The following is a 19050-nucleotide window of genomic DNA, read 5'->3' as shown; positions in this document are numbered from 1 at the left end:
ATGAATTCCCCTACAGCAAAATGAAAATATCCCAACCAAACCCAACAGAAAAAACAAACAAGCCCTTGAAATCCGTTCTATCCACACCAACTGTAGGATAACTTTTTTGTGTCCTGGGTCAGCTTGTGCTCTTTCATATAATGCATCAATTTAAATGCAGATGGCCAAGGAGAAAATATATTTCTGCTCACACTGCTCATGTCCCCAGCATCCAGAGATGGATGTGCCAATGGGAGCCCAGAGCAGGGTGCTCAGAGCTCCACCCAAGCTGGCCTTGAACACAGATATTATAAATGCTTCTCTTATGTGCTGGCACAAAACCAGGATTCTGTAGCACCTTGGGTGTGGTGAGTACTCTCCTGCCATGCATTTACTGAGAGCATAACTGCACTGCCACAGCCGAGCCCGGGCAGTGCCTCTCTCTGGCAGATTTTCATTCATTCCCTGTCTCTCTTTTCAGCAATATACATTTCAGCCTCCCAAGGGTTTTGCCAGAACTCCTTGATCTGCACACCCTTCTCTTGCACTCCTTGGGTGCAACTCATCATTGTGACATGATGGACAGAGGAGAGACACACAGATCTCACCAGAAACCCAAAATATGTATTTGCAGTGATCCCAGACACAGCTGTGAGCAAAGCTGCTTATAGGACTGCACTATTCTATGGCTAAGAGGTCAAACAAAACTTGAAGAATTCCAAGATAGTCTTGATGAGATAGCTTCTCCATAGCCTTATCCTGGTGGTTGTCCCACTTGGAGAGGGAATTTAACCTTCAGAAAGACCTGACAGGTAAGATGCAGCAGGGCTGAACACCAGTGGCACTGTTGGACCTATTGTGAGTGCATTAGCATTTGCAGCAACTCTCTCCCATGTCAGGAGGCAGATGACAACAACCCCAAGGCATTAACAGTCTAAATTAGACAGACAATGTGGCTGAAAAATTGAATATCTTACATAAAACAGGGGAGGTCAAAACTCAGCATGGTGATGATAAGTTATCTCTCTTGGCTGGTAGACTTCATGGAAGAAATAAGTTTATGTATGGGCTGCCTCCTCTAATTCTGAATTCTCAGAGTTTAGGAGTGATTGTTTATCTGCTAACAGCCTGCAGGGATTTGGTAAAATAGCTACAGCATAAAACTGAAAAATAATTGAAATAAATAAAGTGCTACCTGGCACCATCCTTGTTTATTCTGTGCATCTGATATTAACATTCGGATGTCTTATGCTCGTAATACATAATAAGAAATGAAAATGTCATAAAATCAATACCTTCTAACAGCAGAGGGAAATGTCACAAATTATCCCATTCTCATTATAGTTCTCAGACAGTAATTTTACAAGCCTCCAAGGGATTAGGAAAGCTGAGCATATTTTTGCTCTACCCTCAGATGTCAGTTTTATTGTACATGATCTAGGCAGGGAAGGTTCTCTGCTCCAGAAGTTAGAAATCAATTGTTTTGCCAATGAGATTCTTTTGCAAGGCTGTTAGCTGCCTTTGTAAGTGTGAAACTACCAAATTCTGTGTCCCTGCTTAAAATACTTTGCAACACAAAATTACACTCTAGCCCCTTTGTGGTACAGACTCCTGCTGGGTGCACGTAAGGAACGGAGAGCTGCGTTCCTAATAAATAAACTTTGCACTTTCCTAAGAAAAGAGATTTATGAAATCTGCTCTGTATATTTAATTACTCTCCCATGTTTTCCTAGGAGGGATGTTTAATGAGGGATTAGGGTCTGCTTGACCCTGCCTAGGCAAGAATGAGCCTGGAGGAACCAGTCTGTCATAATCCCAATGATGGCATTTGCAAACCTTGTTCGAGTGCAGTGGATGCTCCACATAGGTTAAGGTGAAGCTCAGCCTTGTGGTGTCATCTGTGCATATTTCACCAAGCTGATCCACTTTACTACTGACCCTAAACCTCTGATCAATCAACCTGCAAATGTGGTAGCCCATACTCAAACTGCTCTGGAGGCAACCAGGCACAAACCACCGAGAGTTCCAGGATCTGCTGTCACCCACCACAGGCAGAGCCAAGCCCACCTGCACCACTTGGCTTGCAGCACACACTTACTCCTTGCAGCACATCATAAAACCACATGAGGCCCTTCATGTCACAGCAGCCAGACCACAAGATATTGTCACAGAATATCCTGAGTGGGAAGGGGTGCATTGGGATCGAAGTCCATCCCCTGGCCCCAGGCAGGACAGCCCCTGGAGTCCCCACCACGTGCCTGAGAGTGCTGCCCAAATACTTCTGGATCCCTGCCAGGTTCAGGATTCTGAATTTTACATTACATTGAGAAATCTGAGGAAAGATATTTTGTGGGAGTCAAATGGATGTTTTGGGAACACCCCACACATTGAGGATTCTTGGACCCAGAAAGGGGAGTCATACCAAAAAAAAACCCAAACACCACACAAAATGCCACCAGCAAGAGCAGAGGACCCAGGCTTTGGGGATAGCTCCAGTTATGGATATACATAAAATAGAAAATGTCATTGCAGTGGTCTGGAAAAGGATAATGCCTTCTACCTAAACCCAAAATGTCTTTCATTGTGAAATGTCCCCACTTTCGACAGAGATTGCAAAGCAGGAAATTTTGCCAATACAAATGTTATCCCAGACCTTCCCAGCAGAATACAAACTACTATGCAATAGCCAGAGCTAAAGGAATATAGCTCATACAAATATGACAAGGCTCTGATTTTTAATGGAATCTCTTTCACAACAAAATTTCAACCAGAGAATTTAGTACTTATTTGATTGTAGGACTCTGGAAGTTCAGATGGTTACATAGTATTTAAAAAAAAAAAAAAAAAAAAAAAAAAAAAAGTGGCTGGGATCAAAGCCTCTCTGCAAGGAAAAGGCTCAATGTGTTACTACAGAGATAATTCACAATTTATCTGAGACCTCTAAGTACCTCTGAAGCTCAACACAGCATATCATTCCTTTGAAAAGCCCAGTTTTCAAATAAAGGCTATATTAATAAAATATACATTAGATTATATAACTTAAAAAAAATAACACTGAAGTGCTTTGGAAACTGGAGCCAAATTCAATACCAAGTCCTTACTGTGAGTTATCCATTTGTTACAAAGGCTTAGAATTTTAACTATGGAATGAGCAGCAAAGGGCAATTAATTAAATAATGTTTCAGTATTTAATGGACTCATTTGTCAGCACAGAATTTTGTGGAACCAAATTCTAATCTCAGCCCACCAACTCTGAGGCCTTAAGATGAAAAAATCATAGTCAATATCCTGCACTTCAAATATGAGAACAAAGAATAAACTCTCCCCCTGCACTCAAAGTGAGACTCCCCAGTCCTCAAAGTAAAAAAAAAAAAACACTTTTTCCAATAACAGATGTGAAAAAAATATTCATCAATCCTTTCTAATGTTATACATTTTGAATGCACAAAAGAGAAACGTGTTAGCTAAACAGAGATAACTACAGTAGCGAGCAGAATGGCTGACAAGACGAATATCAGATGAAAATGACAGCTGTTACAATTAAATTCAATATTTATGTTTTCCTAGTTGAAAATGACATCTTATTTAAAAACAAAACTCTCTCACCATCTGAGGAAAAAAGCAAACAACTGCCTTTTTTTTTTGTTTGTTTTTACTTTAAAAGAAATATTGTAGGAAAAGCTCTTCTCAAGTTTAGAGTCTTCTTTTTTTTATTGGCTCCAGATCCCTCACTTTTGTTTCAATTTCCACATGAGTTCTTTCAAGGCTTGTGTGTTTGCAAGGATTTACATGTCACTCTACATAAAAAAGGCCAAGTGCCCTCCAATATAGACCCACATTTTTTTGCTGAGAGATGATTGTGTGTTACTGAAATCAGTGCAGCAGCAAACCCAGCCTTAGATGCTGCCAGAATTTTTGTGTAGGTACCTTCTATTGAGTATTTAATCTATCAAAACCTTCCTGGGGAGTGGTGCAGAGGAGAACAGGACACATTCCTCTCTCTCATTATGGCTATCTCGTAGATGCAGAGGAGCAGAGTCCAGACCACCCCACAGTTTTGCCACTGGCTTTAATTTCACACGCTGTTCTTGCCCTCCAGTCCTGCTGCTGGAAGAGCTGGTCCTGTTGATGTGATTAGAGGGATATGGCACATAACAAAGCTGGCTTGCACTACAAGGGCATTTTTATGCCATAAATTCCTTCCAAGTGTGGCAGAGCTACCTCAGGGCAACACTGTTCCATCCTTCAGGACTGCTGGATTTTTAAAAATATATATATATTTTTCTTTAATCTCAAGGTTTGTGTTGCTTAGTGACTTTTTTTCCTCTCAGGCACTTGGCAGCACATCAGCTCCAGAAATCATACCATTTTCCTGACCTTTAGACTCTAAACTAAGTAAAGTTTGAATCTCTTGGTTTTCTCATTTTTTGTATTAGTTTCTTTCCCTTCTTTTGATCGTATTAGAGCTATTAGAGTTTTCCTTTCACACTATAACCCCTGGATTTATCAAATTAAATGCTATTTGGAGGGTTTGGGATTTGTGTTCTGAGTCTTGTTGTTGAAATATTCCAGCTGAAAGCTCAGCTATGAATCATTAGGAATCACTTAAGTCTTAATGATGTCAAGCAATTAATGAACAAATAGATTCATCACAAGATTCGAAGAGATGCACACAGTAATAATAAGGAAAATGTGCTTTCCTCAAAGTAGAAGGACTTGATATCCCAAAAGTGACTTTGAATAAGCTTGTCATTGTTTCCACTGGTTTTGCTTTTGAATATGACTTCTGCTACCCATTAAAATATGTAATTAGTGTTTATTTTCAACACCACTGACACCTGTAGAACATGGACAGACTGGATGTGCAATTATGTCAACGCTGTGCAGTGACCTTGAATTGTGAGAGAGCCAGCTGCCAGAAAAAGAAATGTTTAATTTCATTGACTCATTAAATTAAAATCATTTTTAGCAAAAATAATCATGGATGAATTGCCATATGTTCTTGAAACTTAGGAGAATGGGGAGATTTTTAAATAATCAGAGTGCAGAGCTGTTCTTTCGAACTAAAATGTTTTCAGCATTTCTATTTCAGCTACATTTACAACCCAGTTGAACATAAAGTTCTGAAACAGCAGGAAAAATTAAGTAAAGGAATGAATGATGCTGGGAGTTGCATGCTGTTCACCAAGAGATATAAGTGAGAAGTCTGTAGATGAATAAAATATTAAAATACTAATGTAACTCTGTAAGAAAAACTTAACAGATTGCAGAAATAATCGTGATTTTTTTTTTTTTTTTTTTACACTGATGATGTTTCTCTGAATCAAATGTAATGAGAGTTTTAGAGTTGAATAAGATTCAAAATGGAAAGATAAGCAACAGAATCTGGTGCAAGAGACTTACAAGATCTTGTTTGGAAGAAAATCCAGATGAACAGGGGCACCATCTGTTCTCTTCCAGTTGTTCCTGCATTCATCACTACACAAATTATGGCCACTGAGGCACAGATACACCAATCACAGCACACAGACCTGGAGAAATGGGGCACCTTTGGCCCAAACCAGAATGTTTCTCTGTGCACAGTTCCTCCTTTTTCTCCTCTGCCCATCTTCCTCTGAATCTTCTAAAACACATAAATACATTCACTGGATTTAAGTGATTCACTGTAACATTATTTCTGCATTTCTATCAAAGTGAGTTCAGATAATGGTGGTGAGACTGAGACTGCAACTTAAATTATAGAAGTCTGGTGAAACTTAGATAACAAAAAATGAAAAGCTCACCCCAGGAAGAGACTTTTTGAGATAAAAAGTTATATCAAATAGACAAAGAGACTTTCTGAAAGTTCAGCAATTTCTTCTGCCTTTACTGCCCACCTAAGTTATTCTTTCTTTTGCATTAATTAATATCATAAGCAACTATATTGTACCAACAGCTAGGACACAGCCAACTCTATTTTGAGTTCTGTATTCAAATATTTTTAGTTTTTCTTCATCCAAGGAAAAATTAGTGATCTGTAATTAGCAAAGATCCCTGAAAACCTGTCACAATGCTCTTTTAAAGGAATACCAAAGAGGTGACTTGTCTTGTTGTTAAATTTTGTGTCACTGTTGATGTCTTAAGGAAAACTTAAATCCAGATCCTAGATTCACCCCAATCAGAATAATTTCTGATCACAATCTCTCTCTGAACGTGACTGAGGACTGCTTCTGCTCTTATTCTGAGACACTTCACTGGATGTCTCTTAAGAAGCAACAGCAAGATCTCTTTGTCACTTCCCGAAGAGCAGCTCCTGAAGCCAGGCAGTGCCCCCCGAGCACAGACATCTCTGCTAATCAGTGCTGAACTTTAGGGGAAGTGATTTGTTTTGTTTCATCCAAACCCCCGCGGTTTGAGGAAGCGCAGCTGTTACAGGCTCGGTTTGCACACCCATTGTTCCTTTGAAGGGAATCTCTGGGACTGCCCATTGATCTCCTGCTTTTTGTTGGGATCACTGAAAGTTTTCCAGAGCTCATTGCAAGTCATGTTGCTAGCTGATTTCTGATAAAACAAAACTGCCGCGAGCTGCACTGGGGAAAAAGAGAATAGGTGATAAAGAGAATATTATGTTTCATTAGATGGTAAGAAGATATGTCAGCTTCAAAGATGAAACCAAGATCATTATGTGAGCTCCTTTTGTTAAATAAATGATGCTTAGAAGAACAGAAATGGGAATCAGAACTTAAAAGTAGATAGTATAAAAATGTGGTAATTTGTTACAGAGATATATTATACAAAACTCTATATTATTTATTTCTTTAAAAACCTCAAACTGGGTAAATGGGATATTTTGGAAAAAAAAATAAATTGTGCTTTCTAGATTGAAGTCCATGTGCTGATTATTGGCCTGAGCTCCTTTGATCTACCTTCATCCTCAGCCAGCACCTTTTTTTTAAAGTCAGAAGTTATCAGCTTCAGCTACATTGCTGTATGGATTTTTAATTTCTTTCTCAAAAGAAAAGATTGCCTACACAGATATTTGCAAAACAGCATACAATTTGAAGCTGACCTATCAACAGTTTCTTCTCTCTCATTGTGTTGGGAGTTTCTGGCAGAGTGAGGGACTCAGGAAAGCAATGCCTGAACATAAGGAAGCTCAGCAAATCCACAAAGTTCTTTTAACAAAGTTTAGCAAGTCTTGCTATGAGTTAATACAAAACTATGTATGTTGTATATGCACATTGCTGTACATGCAAATATACAGGTAAAATATTAAACAATCATGAAAGCAGCACCTGGGCACTGAAGTGTTTCATTTAAGAGAAGCTTGTTGCATGAATTAGTTTCTAAAATATAAAATTGGTATTTAAAATGCCAACAATCTTCAGAACTCCAGGATGCTGAAGCCAGAGCTGTGTCCCTGCAGCACAGGGAAGGCGAAGGCAGGAACTCACTTAGCCATACTGACAAAAACAACCAGTGATTTTTTTTCCTGCTGAGCCCTGTATGAGCTGGAAGGATGAGAGTGTCCCCAATTAATTTTGTCCTTCGTTCCCTGACAGAAGGTCCCACACTCTCATTCCAGCTGATCAGCTGCCTAATGTTGCACATCAGAACCTGCAGCAGCCATTAGCACCAGGGAGGGCCTCAAATAGCTTTGGTCAATCAATGTAAAACATGACCAAATATTAATTACTGCATTTAGCCTGCCTAAAACCTACTAAACTCTGAGGAAAAAATGGTATTTTGCTGCTATTATTGATGTGCTGGTTTAGAGATCTCCAAGGCGAACGCAGTGATTTTAAAACCAGATTGAATTCTTGTCCACAACACCACAGCATTTTAAATATCCCAGATTTATCTTTTGGGGAATGGATTCACCTAAAATATAAACCCACAAATGTGCCCTCAATCACTTCAAAATTATTTTTAAAAGCATCTTGAAAATCAAGTTATAACCTACCAGATTTCCTGTTAGAACAAATCCAAACTAAACCCCAGAAGCACAACAGAAATCAGAACAAGCCTGTAGAAAGAAAAGGTTCAGTAGAGCAAAGCTTAATCTAAAGAAGTATCTGTTTACCCTGACAGTTTCCTTCTTCCCTTGCTGTGTTTTCTTCTATTTTCTATTATTTTAGAAACTCTTTCTGTCTTGTCAGAAAAACTACTCATATCAAAGCTGTATTTCTGTGCCTGCATATTCCTGTCTAGTTATATTTGGTACCTCTCCATATGACAGCTTGTGTTTCATCATTATTAAAAATGCAACAAAAATTCTAAATTACTTAATTAGTTCTTGCTGAAACTCAGTATAGAATTTTATTGTATTTGAGAGTCACACATCTCAAACTCAGCACCATTCTGCACCAAGTTTGGCAAGTGGGAAAATGGGATCACCTCTTCTCACCTTTGCAGTAATTATCTTCTGTTTAATACCATCTAATCCCCAGGAAGGTTTTTAATAGTTTCCTGTTTTATTTGGAGACAGGTACAGGCAATTAGCAGTATAACTGTACCTTGATTTCTTTCCCATGTTGGCCAAAAGTTCCAGGGAAAACACATACAAAAAAAAATGTTACCTGAAACCAGGCAATTTCTGCAATTTCTGTTGGGTAATGATGCCCTGAGCAAATGCCCCAAATTATTCAGAACTTGGGATCTAAAGATTAAGAGGAAAAACTGAATGTAAAGTGCTGATAAACTGCAAAAAACTGAACAGCCAAAGGATTTTTTTCCCTCTGATGCAAGATATGTAAGGGCAAATTTTGTAAATTTTTCTTGAATTGAAGAAGAGAATGGAAGGTGAAGAAGCTGGGATAATTCTTGGTGCCTGCAAACTCCTAAATACCATCCAGTTCAGCACAGCCAATTCACTCTGTGAGCCCTGAATAATACACATAACAGCTGTAATATAGAAAAATCCACAGTATGTAACAAAGGCAACAGAACTACATTTGAAACCTTTATCTACAAGTGCCAGGGATTTCACAGAGTTGAAACAGAGCAATAGTTTTTAAAAAGGATTTCTTACTGGTTGTGAAATACTCACAGAAATCATGATAATTTTAGAACAAATCATCCCTTAAAAAAAATTAATCACAACCAAAAATATGTTAGGCTTATTTCTGTTTTATGGGCTTGACTGGGTAGATAATGTAGGTTGAAAAAAAAATCCAAGCTGAAATCCTTGTTCATCCTCAACTCCCCACGTGGAAGAAAAAAAAGCCATAAAAGAGCTTAAAGCACTTAAAGTGTGACTTAGTCTGCTTTTAGGTATTTTAATTGTAATCCTTAAAACCTTGCTCAGCAGCTCTCTAGACACCTGAATTCAGAAGTCACTTTCCTAGGAAATTACAGTTTTGCTCCTGCAAATACCCGAAAAAATATCTGAGTCTGGAGCACCCTTGGCTCCTCAGTTCGTGCCAAATCCTTGGCGTGGCTGTTCCTGACCCAGTGAGGGGGCAGTGGGTGCACTGGCACAGGTTTTGCATCTGACTTTGCTAAAAACTGTCCTCCAGCCGAGTTTGAGCTGAATCTCCATCCCCACTCCAGCCTGGGAGGAGCCGAGCGTGCAGCTCCGGCAGTTTCTGCTCTCACACACGCGCCTTCCTGCTGAGCTGGAAATCTCTTCTGCAGCCAAAGAACGGCAAGAAAACACTGCTCCCACACACGATGTGGGCAGTATCTGGAGAAATGGGAGAGGTGTTTTTATCTCAGCTGATGAGGGTGCTTATCTCGGACTGAAAAGAGAAGCAGGACAGGAATAGATTGCTATGACACAGGCTAAGATGCTGTGTTCCACACATGGCTTTGGAAATATTGAAAAAACTCTAGCACAGATTCATGGTATCCTGCACATATTTCAGGGATATCTGGTGTGCAGAGAGAAATTAGAAACCCATGAGACAAGTGAAATGGAGAAGTCCCTTACCTGTTGTAATCTGTTAAGTCTTGCCCTTGTAAATTGACAGAAAACTCTTGTAAGGAGCTATTAATTTATTAAAAGTTAGCTAGTCCACAGCCTAGCTAGTCTAACTAAGAAAAGTCACTGGGCAAACTGCATTTCTCTGCTTTTGAGAAGCCAAAGGAAACAAAATCACTTCTCATAAACAATTCAGCAAGATCAGAACATTTTCCTGTTGCCTCAAGTTACCAACTGAGCAAAACTGCACCATGGCTTCTTTAACACATCTCAGTTCTGGTGCTTTTCTTCAGAAAACAACAGATAAGATGCATGTATCTTTTTCAGAAGCTGAATCTTATCATTTTTATAAGGTCAAAACTGATCACGGGAAATTGAAAACTCTGTGGAGGAAAATAAAAAACACTGTTGCAGGTGTGCTGATTCTAATGTAGGTTTTGTTTGGTTCTTGGTTTTTGTTATTTCAGAATTGATTGGACTTTCTCCTAATACTTTATTCTTAAAAATGTAACCTTTTTCTTTAGAGTTGTTACTGTTTGAATTGCTTGATATCTTACAAACCACACTCAGATTTTTTTATAAATAGAGAGAATGTTATCTAACTCTGAGCCCTGTAATGCTGCTGATACAAAATATCTTCACTCCTAAAGCTGGATGAGACTCAGGATTATAATTTTCTCCAAAGTTTATCAAAAAACAAAGAATATTTTAAACTTTTTTGACTGAGCTTTATTGTTTCTCTGCTTTTTTTCCTCTTCACTACTTCAAAAATTACTCTGCTGTGATAGGACTTCAGTTTTCTGCAAAATGGGTTTGCTATATATATCCTGCAAAACTATTTACATTCATTTATAATCAGTGAGGACACTTGATAAGTGTCTTTCCCTTACAATCAAGAACCATGCATTTTCCCCAGAATTGCAGTGGCTGTTTGGATATCTTTTTTAAACCATGTTTCAGTCACATTATTTGAACCAATACAGATAAACTCCTGACCCTAATGTATTTGAACATGCATCAGTTACCAGAGACAGAAGAACACACAGTGCTTCAGCAAAAAAAAAAAAAAACCAAAATAGACAAATAACCATCAATAATTAAATGCTTCTAACTTTCAATGGAGTGCTTGCTTTTCCTTTTATAAATACAAATTAACCTTGTGGAATGGACTATCATCTTTTCATCTTAGGATCAGGTCTGCAGAGCGAGGATCTGATGCCATTTTCCAGCACCTAAAGAGATCGTAGGGAACTGAGCACATCCTATGAGACATCCTTTGAGACAACTGAGCACATCCTATACCCCTTTGAGACAACAAAAACTGCTCGACCTAATTTAATGTCCATTTCTTACCCCCCTCCATAATTCTGTCCAAGGAGTGTGAACTAACAGAAAGGGTATTTATAATGGATGATAAAGTGATGATCAATACTCATGCAAAATTTAGCATCTGATTTAAAACTGTTTGATAGAATGCAAAAAAAAGGTGAATAATACATGAAGTTCCTCTTCCATGAGTGCTGCTTCACACCCTCCAAGATGTAAAACCTGTTCATTTAAAGCATAACCCACAAGTATTGCAAAGATTTTAGCCTTAGAGCTCAGATAAAGTGAGAAACCAGCCAGCCCAGGAGCAGAGTTAAAAAGAATTAGAATCCCACACCAGAAGGAAAACTGTTTATGCTCTTCCATGCTAAACCCTTGACAGGAGTGGTTTTAAATCCATAGCATGGGGAACAGGCAGCACTGAGCACAGCAATCCTGCTCTCCTGCAGGTTCTGAAATTATTAATGAGCTGCAGGACCCAATCTGTTATTGAATTAATTATAATTAATCAAATTTTCCTAACTCCAGTGAAAGACAACCAATGTCTGGATGGGCACAGCTGTTTATCACTTTGATGTGCAGTTTGGGTTTTCTACTCCTTTGGGACATCCATCTGACCCAATCCAAGTCAATCAACCATTAGATAGATTTTTTTTTAGTTATTTTCTTCAGTTACTGAAGAGAAACAAACCTCTCTAGAAGCCAGGCTTTCTCTCTGCATTAGATTATTCATTTTGAACCCTTTGGGATGAGTTATCTTCTAGATTTTCATCAGTTCTACATTAGATATTAAGAATGAATTCAGACAACAATCTCATACTAGTTCATATTATTTGTATGAGATGAGATCTGAAACAAACAGTATTTGTTGAGCTATTTTAAACAAAACCTTTTCTCACACTTTAAAATTAAAAATAAACTGCATTCAGTATAAATTTCACAATATTTATACAACATCAATTGTATAATTCCAGGGTTTTTTTTCTCCCTTTTCACATTCATTTATGAACATCAATCATTTGAAATACATGAAGTAAAAATAAAACAAATGAGACAAAAAGGGAACTAGTCTTGATTTAAACACTGCCTTGAGAAAGATCCTCCAACAGTCACAGCCTGTGTCAGAAAAGACATCCTGTAAGTGGTTTTTCAGGTTAGACAGAATAAGTCCATTTTATCCTTTCGATATAATGCTATTTCTTCCAATAATGATAGCTGTGGCAATTTTTATCTTCCATCCTGTTATTGAAGGAGGATTAAGATATTTCTAATGTCATATGAGTACTCTTTGGGAAAGAGTGATGGTTATTAAAAAAAAGTGCTCTAAATTTAGATGATTCAAAGGTGTCAGGATCCACATCTAACAGACAAATTTAGCAGGCAAGGACTGGGGGATGCTGAGCTGCTACTGGTCCAGACATCTCCTCAGATGGGAGCAATTTTCTTTGAGGACAGAAAAAAGAAATAATCATGGAACAAAAGTACCACAGAATATTGACCTTCAGCTCTCTGTCGGCTTTGGTTGATTGGATGAATATAGTCCAGGAAAGGTTTAACAAAATCTTACACTCCATCTTCTTTACCACAGGGAAGACAGTGAAGTGATAATGGCACCATTTTACCAATTTTTGCAGTTGCAATCAGTTGTTCACTTTTTGTTTTGGTATGGAAATAGAACGGGCTTTTTGGTTTTAGTTTTTAATTTGCTTTTTTCTTCCTTACAGATTAATTTAGTTCAAGTGAAAGCTGGTCCATCTTCCTGAAACTGGAGACCACTACAATGGGCTAAACCCTAAGTTGCTTGGTACTTCAAATGCCAAATAAATGGCATTTGTATGGCTCCAGTGAACGTTGCGCTGCCTGCCAGCGCCACCGCTCAGCTTTCACCGATGTAAATCATTTCCTGAGAAGCTGCTGAGACATTCAATTGTCTTCTGAAAGCTGGGAGGTGCGTCTTGCAGAGGTGAGAAGCGCAAGGTTGCTGTGAGCGCGCACCGAGCGCGCTCCGAGCGCCGCGCTTCCCCCGAGGACGGAGCGCAGAGCCTTTGCCATGGCTCAAAGCCGGGGAGAAGGGCAGCGGCATTCCCGGAGCGTCTCCTCCCGAGCTGAAAGCCAACAGGAGGCTGCAAGAGGTGTGAACAGCTTCGCTCGGCTGCTCAAGGAGGGATCCTCGGGCATTAGCAGCCGCAGTTTGCTTCTCATAGCGTCTATTCGATTGTAGGAGAGCAGCAGGGAGAGGCGCCGGGGTCTCGAGGGCAGCGTTTGTCCTGCATGTTTAACAGCTTTGGGCTGAGCCCGACGTTTCTAGAGAGGTACAATTCTCTTTGAGCTCGATGTCTTGAGCAAGGGCTCAGGACTGGACTCTGCACCAATATTGGTTTTAAGCTCTTGCACCTGGAGCTTCTCTCCGCTGCCCCAAAGCAGCACCAGTGGGATTTTCACATAGCCCACGATGCACTCCCATTTACAATAAAGTGCTGCCAACGGCCTCTAAAAATAAACCAACCCCCCATCAGGTCATACACAGCTTGCTAATCACAGAAGAACACCCAAAGACCCACAGAAATTTCTGTTTCACTAGCACAGAATAATGGAATATCAACAGTCACAGCATAAATATGTGCATAATGACGCTTTATCTTTTGTGTACAGCAAGGCCCCGTTCGTTATCTCTTCACAAACAGTTCTGATTATGCAGTCTGACTAATGCATTTCTCTAGCAATGCTGCAACAGATTTGCAGGCAGAAGTGTGGGTATGTTGCAGAAAGAGAATCTCTCAGGCTCTTTCAAATGCAAAAGATTCACTTCAATTCACCAGAAGCAGCTAACTCAGGTTTAATAAACACTTAGGCACCAGAGCACTAGGTTCAGTTCAAGTTCTCTGCTGCTACAGCCTGAAATATTTATAGCTTGTATTCAGAATTTTCCCCACATTTATATCCTGCTATTTGAAAGATGTTTGCATTTTCAAAGAAAAGAGTTCTACCTGTGTTGAAGAGCTATTCAACACATAAAAGAATAAATTCCCCAAGCTGCTGCTAGAAATATGACTGACAGAAGAACAAGTACAGTCTGGAAATCTAAAGAGGCAAATTTTCATAGAACTATTCAAGTAGCAAAATTAGTGACTAGAACTATATATATATTTATTTTTTACAGAGATAATCTTTGCAAACTTTTCTTAGCTACAGCTGAAATAGCAGAATACCAAGAAAATAGAGGTATATAGGATTGATAATGTATCATTAGCTTATTTAAAACCAGATTTTTTCAAATAGTACGTGTGGCTCAGATGAACTGAAAATTTGAATTCATGCTAATACTTTCTACTTGTAAAATTTTAGATATTATACATTGAGATTTGCAATGCAAACTCAGGCTTTCAAAACAATAGAGATATGGTTAAAAAAAAAAACCAACCCAAAACCCAAGATTTACCCTCTCGTATCCCTCATTCACCAAAAATTTGCCTTGAAATGACTTTCTGGCAGTGATAGAATCAACACAAGCATGGGACTATAATCATACACAAGCAATTCTGGCAGATATGAAGCCTTTCCTTTCTCCATCTCTCTTCTCCCCTACAGCAGCCTCTCTTCTCCTCAGTATTCATTTGATTTCCCCACATCCTCTGTTAATTACAGCTCTCCATTGCACATTGTTTCTTTTACCCTCCCAACCATACAAACCCATAAATGTCTTCCACATTTCTCCCTCCCCACTGTCCCTACAATTTGATTGGAAGCATTCATCCCACAAGGAAAAAAAAAAAAGAAAATAATAAAAAAAATCAATCTCATCAGAACCTTTTATTCCTTCTCTACTGAAATCAACCTGAATTTCTCCAGAGCCTCTCAATTTCTTTAAGAAGTTTTGTCTTTTCCCAGCTAAATTGGCATTTATTACTTGTTTCCTGGTTTTCAAATAACCACATGACACCTGAATTTAGCTAATAAATAGTATTTGAACTTAAGTTAAATAGGGGGAAACACCTTGTATAAATATCTGTTTTCTGTAGTCTTTTGATGGGTTTGATTTGAACTATTTTATCACACTGCAGGAATGAGAAATCCTGAAAAAATCAAATATTTTATTTTGTAAGACAGTTGCAAAAGTGGGCTTGATGATTTTGTCCCATCTCCAGGATAATGGAGCTGCACTCTACATTTAATATAAACTACATTTTTAAAGGAATTATAGAGTGTCCATGAAATTGCAGCTTATTAATCAAATTCATTTGTTAACCCCCTTTTACTAAGCAGTGTTTGTTAGTCAGTGTGAGGGAACAGGGCCACATTGTTAAACCCCATTTTAAAAAGTGAATGTTTTCAAAACAATATTTGATTTAGTAAGAGGAATCCTCATCAATCCATCAGGACATTTCCTGTGTAATCAGAATTCCAAGCTAAAGGAAGTGGGAACTAAAATCTAAAGGAAAAGGTGAGAAGTAAACCTTCATGAAAGAATATTTTATGTGATGTGAACATCAACATCTTCAGCCTGGCACACCTTGTTGTTCACACCTTTTTACGTGGGTTTAGGGCTGTGCCCCACAGATTCCCCTGTAAGGAGCAAAGTCCTTTGCAAGGGCTGCCTGTGCTGGGGGACCATTTATCATCCTTTTTCCTTCCCTGCTCTTCTCTGGAAGGGAAGAGTTCTGGCTGGAGGACAAGAGGAACAAAAGCAGGAGGCTCCAGAGATCTCCCTGCTCCCTCCAAAAGCTGCTCTGCATTTCCTTTGTTCTTTCACTCATCCCGCTCCCTTTCTCCCCTCCAGGGAGGAGCCACGAGCTGCAGGAGCAGATGTTTCTAATTTCATCAGACACTTCACACTGATACTCAGAGCTTTACTTCCCAGTTAAGCAATGGGAAGGGCTGGTGTATCTCACAGGAGCAGCAGGACTCTCTAGAGGGGCTGATATATATAAATATACATGTTTAACAAACCAAAAATGTCATAGCCTACAGTACAATATAAATAGCAAAATCAGTGCCACAGACTACTTATGAAGTATGTCATCAAAAACATGAAGCTAAGTAAGATATTAATTCATTCTTCTAGAAACAAAAGTAAAATTGAAATTTACTCTATGAATCCTTTGTGTAAAACTCTCACGTAGCTTCAAAATGTCCTTCTCCAAACAAATGCTAAGAACTTTTAAAACAGATTTTCTAAAGCAATAAGTACAAAGAAGTTCGCTCCATTTTGAACCCCAATTCCATTTCCCCTCTAATTTATCTTTCTTCACCTACTTCTTTATTCCTCATGGTCCCAATTACTGAGTTTTTCCTAAAAGTTGTTAATCCAGAAAAACACACAAGGAAAACCTACCCCCTAACTTACAAGTGCACCCAGCTGGAAATTGTCAGCTTTAAAAGACAAAAAACAAATCCAAATATTAACTTTCTGTTTTCCTGTAGGATTTAGTCTATCCTGAGCAGTGACATTATAGGATAAACACAGCAGGGTTCTGGTCCTGCTTAGTCAGCCCTAGCAGAGAACACTCACTCAGACTCCAGAAGTCTTTAGAAAAAAATACAGCTTAATGAAATCAGAGTCTTAAAAGCTGAGGAAATGCCCATCTTCTTATAAATCAGGGTTTCTACAGAAAGGCAGACTTTCATTAATTTTAAATGGGAATAAGAGCTCATTGTCTAGATATATATATATATATATATATATATGTTAAAAAAAATACCTGAAAAAGGATCATTTCAAACTTACTTGTACTGAAGCTGTAGGATGTACCTTCCTCCCCATTCCCCCTCCATGAGGACTTTTTTATGGGATTGAGCAGGTGTTTGTGGTTGGGTTGGAGACCCTCAGGTGAGGGGAATATTGTTGTGCTGTTGTAAAACAAGTGCAATCACGGAGATTGTGAGAGTCTGCAGCTCCCAGGAACTGCAATCTAATAATTCTTGAAATTAACATAATTACTCCAAATTTAAAAGCATAAAAATAATATTACACTGGCAAATAGGTGACCCGGCAAAATTAAAAGAAAACCTGCATGGAGCTACTTTGAATAAAGTCAATAATAAAAGAGATTTCTCAAAAAAACTTCCCTAAGCCATCTAGCCTCCCTAGTTAACTTAATTGTTGGAGCAGATGTGGAGAAATATCATTAGAAAAAAGAAAAGAGAACACTTTAGACAGGTCTTCTTTCTCTTTTCTGATTTTTTTTTTTTCTCTTTTTTTAATCTACAATTGTCTAGCTCTAAGAATGAATTCAGATGGTAGAAGGCTTTTCATTTCTTTGACAATATAGCTAAATGAAACAGATTAATATCCTACAAATAAAATAAATAAAGTAAAATAAAATGCCTTGCCAGCCATCTCTGAATTGCTGTAAGTAGAAATCTCGGAAGCTGCAGTGAGCTTTCCACTCTAAGCTGAAATATTTAGTTTTAGTTTGTATTTTCAAGCATCAGATCTCGTGATAAAATTTCTTACGAGAGAAATAATCTGGATCCCTTCTGACAAGGAACAAACAGACACAGAACATGGTATCACATCCCAAAGGGATGACAAATTTATTCTCTGTATATTTCTTGCCTTAATTTAATTCTATCAAGAATTGCAATTTCCAAATCATTTATCCGAACAGATAAGTTAATAAAAAACATACATAAAGTAAAATTAATATAATAAAGCCTTTCTAAAACCAAAAAAAAAAAAAAAAAAGGCTGTATAATTTTATCTCGTGTTTAATACCTTTTGTATGCCAGAGCAAAGCAATGGAATGGGCTCTGGGGGAAAAAACAACAGTGTGAATAAAACATCCTGAATATGAGAAAAGGCCATTGAGCCTAAAGAGAATTGGCTCATAATGCTCGTGCTCCCCCAGGATGGTGCCTGATTGCCTCCTGAATGACTGCAGCCTCTTCTCCTGGCCCGTGGCACCAGCCCAGCCTGCTCAGAGTGAGCAGGGCACGGCTCAGATGTTCTGAAACTCTCATTCCTCGCCCCCCATTCACACCCTGATCCCTCCAGTTTTCCATGTGGTTACACTGGCCAAGGGTGTTCCTTGTACAGATACTACTTAGGCTTTAACAAACTTCCCTTGTCTTCTTATTTTCTATCCAGCTCTATTGAAAGTTCATGCTGTCATTATTTTCCCCTCTAAATTTTGTCCATCTGCTTGAATAATTGCACCAAGTTCTCTTTCCTGGGGTCGTGATGGGCCTTGACTCCCCTTCAGCTCTCCTTAGGTCCTGCTGGAACTAGAACTGGAATAATCCCAATGTCTGGGAGCGTAACAGGAAATTAGGGATTGTATTTAGTGTATTCCTGAGTGCCTGTAGGTTCATAACACTGAAATACAGTTAAATCACCAGGTTTTAGCAGATATATCACCACAAGAAAAGGAGCTGGTACATTTCCCCATCTTCATGGCATAAATTACTTTCTTCTGAGTGAGCACATACTTGTGCAGCTTCTTCTTTATTTTATAATAACTCATTTGTAGAGCTAAGTCTGAAATGGTCAAAACATTGCACATAAATATAAGGGAGATACATAAAATTACTTTTCCCTATCTGCTTCAGCTGGGAATTTCATGCCAATCTACTGCTAGCCAATATCCTCCCACAGATTGCATTTGTGGTAAAGTGGATCTTATATTTCCACAGCTGCAATAAATTGGTTTTGTCCAAGCCATTTTCTATATCTTTAAACTCTCCCTAAACATCCCAACCAACTACATCTGTGGTTTTCCTTTGCAATTTAAAAAAATAAAAAAAAGAGAAGATCTGAGTAACAGTTTGAACTAAAAAAAGGACTGAATTTTAATCTAAACAGGTGTTTTTTGAATTATAAACTGTGAAAGAAAACTTAGCAATGT

The 19050-nt window shown here is 38.5% G+C and overlaps 1 long non-coding RNA gene across 2 annotated transcripts in view; it reads right to left on the bottom strand.

Moving 5' to 3' along the window:
- LOC138110310 (uncharacterized) overlaps positions 1-16965 on the bottom strand; it is a 100485-nt gene extending 83520 nt beyond the window's left edge. For both annotated transcript variants that reach the window (XR_011150877.1, XR_011150878.1), the window contains exon 1: positions 16932-16965. This is a non-coding gene — a long non-coding RNA (uncharacterized lncRNA). The remainder of the gene's footprint in view (positions 1-16931) is intronic.
- Between the last annotated feature and the right edge of the window lie 2085 nt (positions 16966-19050).

This window comes from Aphelocoma coerulescens, chromosome 4A, assembly GCF_041296385.1.
Source record: "Aphelocoma coerulescens isolate FSJ_1873_10779 chromosome 4A, UR_Acoe_1.0, whole genome shotgun sequence".
NCBI classification, from domain to species: Eukaryota; Metazoa; Chordata; class Aves; order Passeriformes; family Corvidae; genus Aphelocoma; species Aphelocoma coerulescens.
The sequence above is the reverse complement of the archived record's forward strand: the minus strand, read 5'-3'. Positions and strand labels throughout refer to the sequence as shown.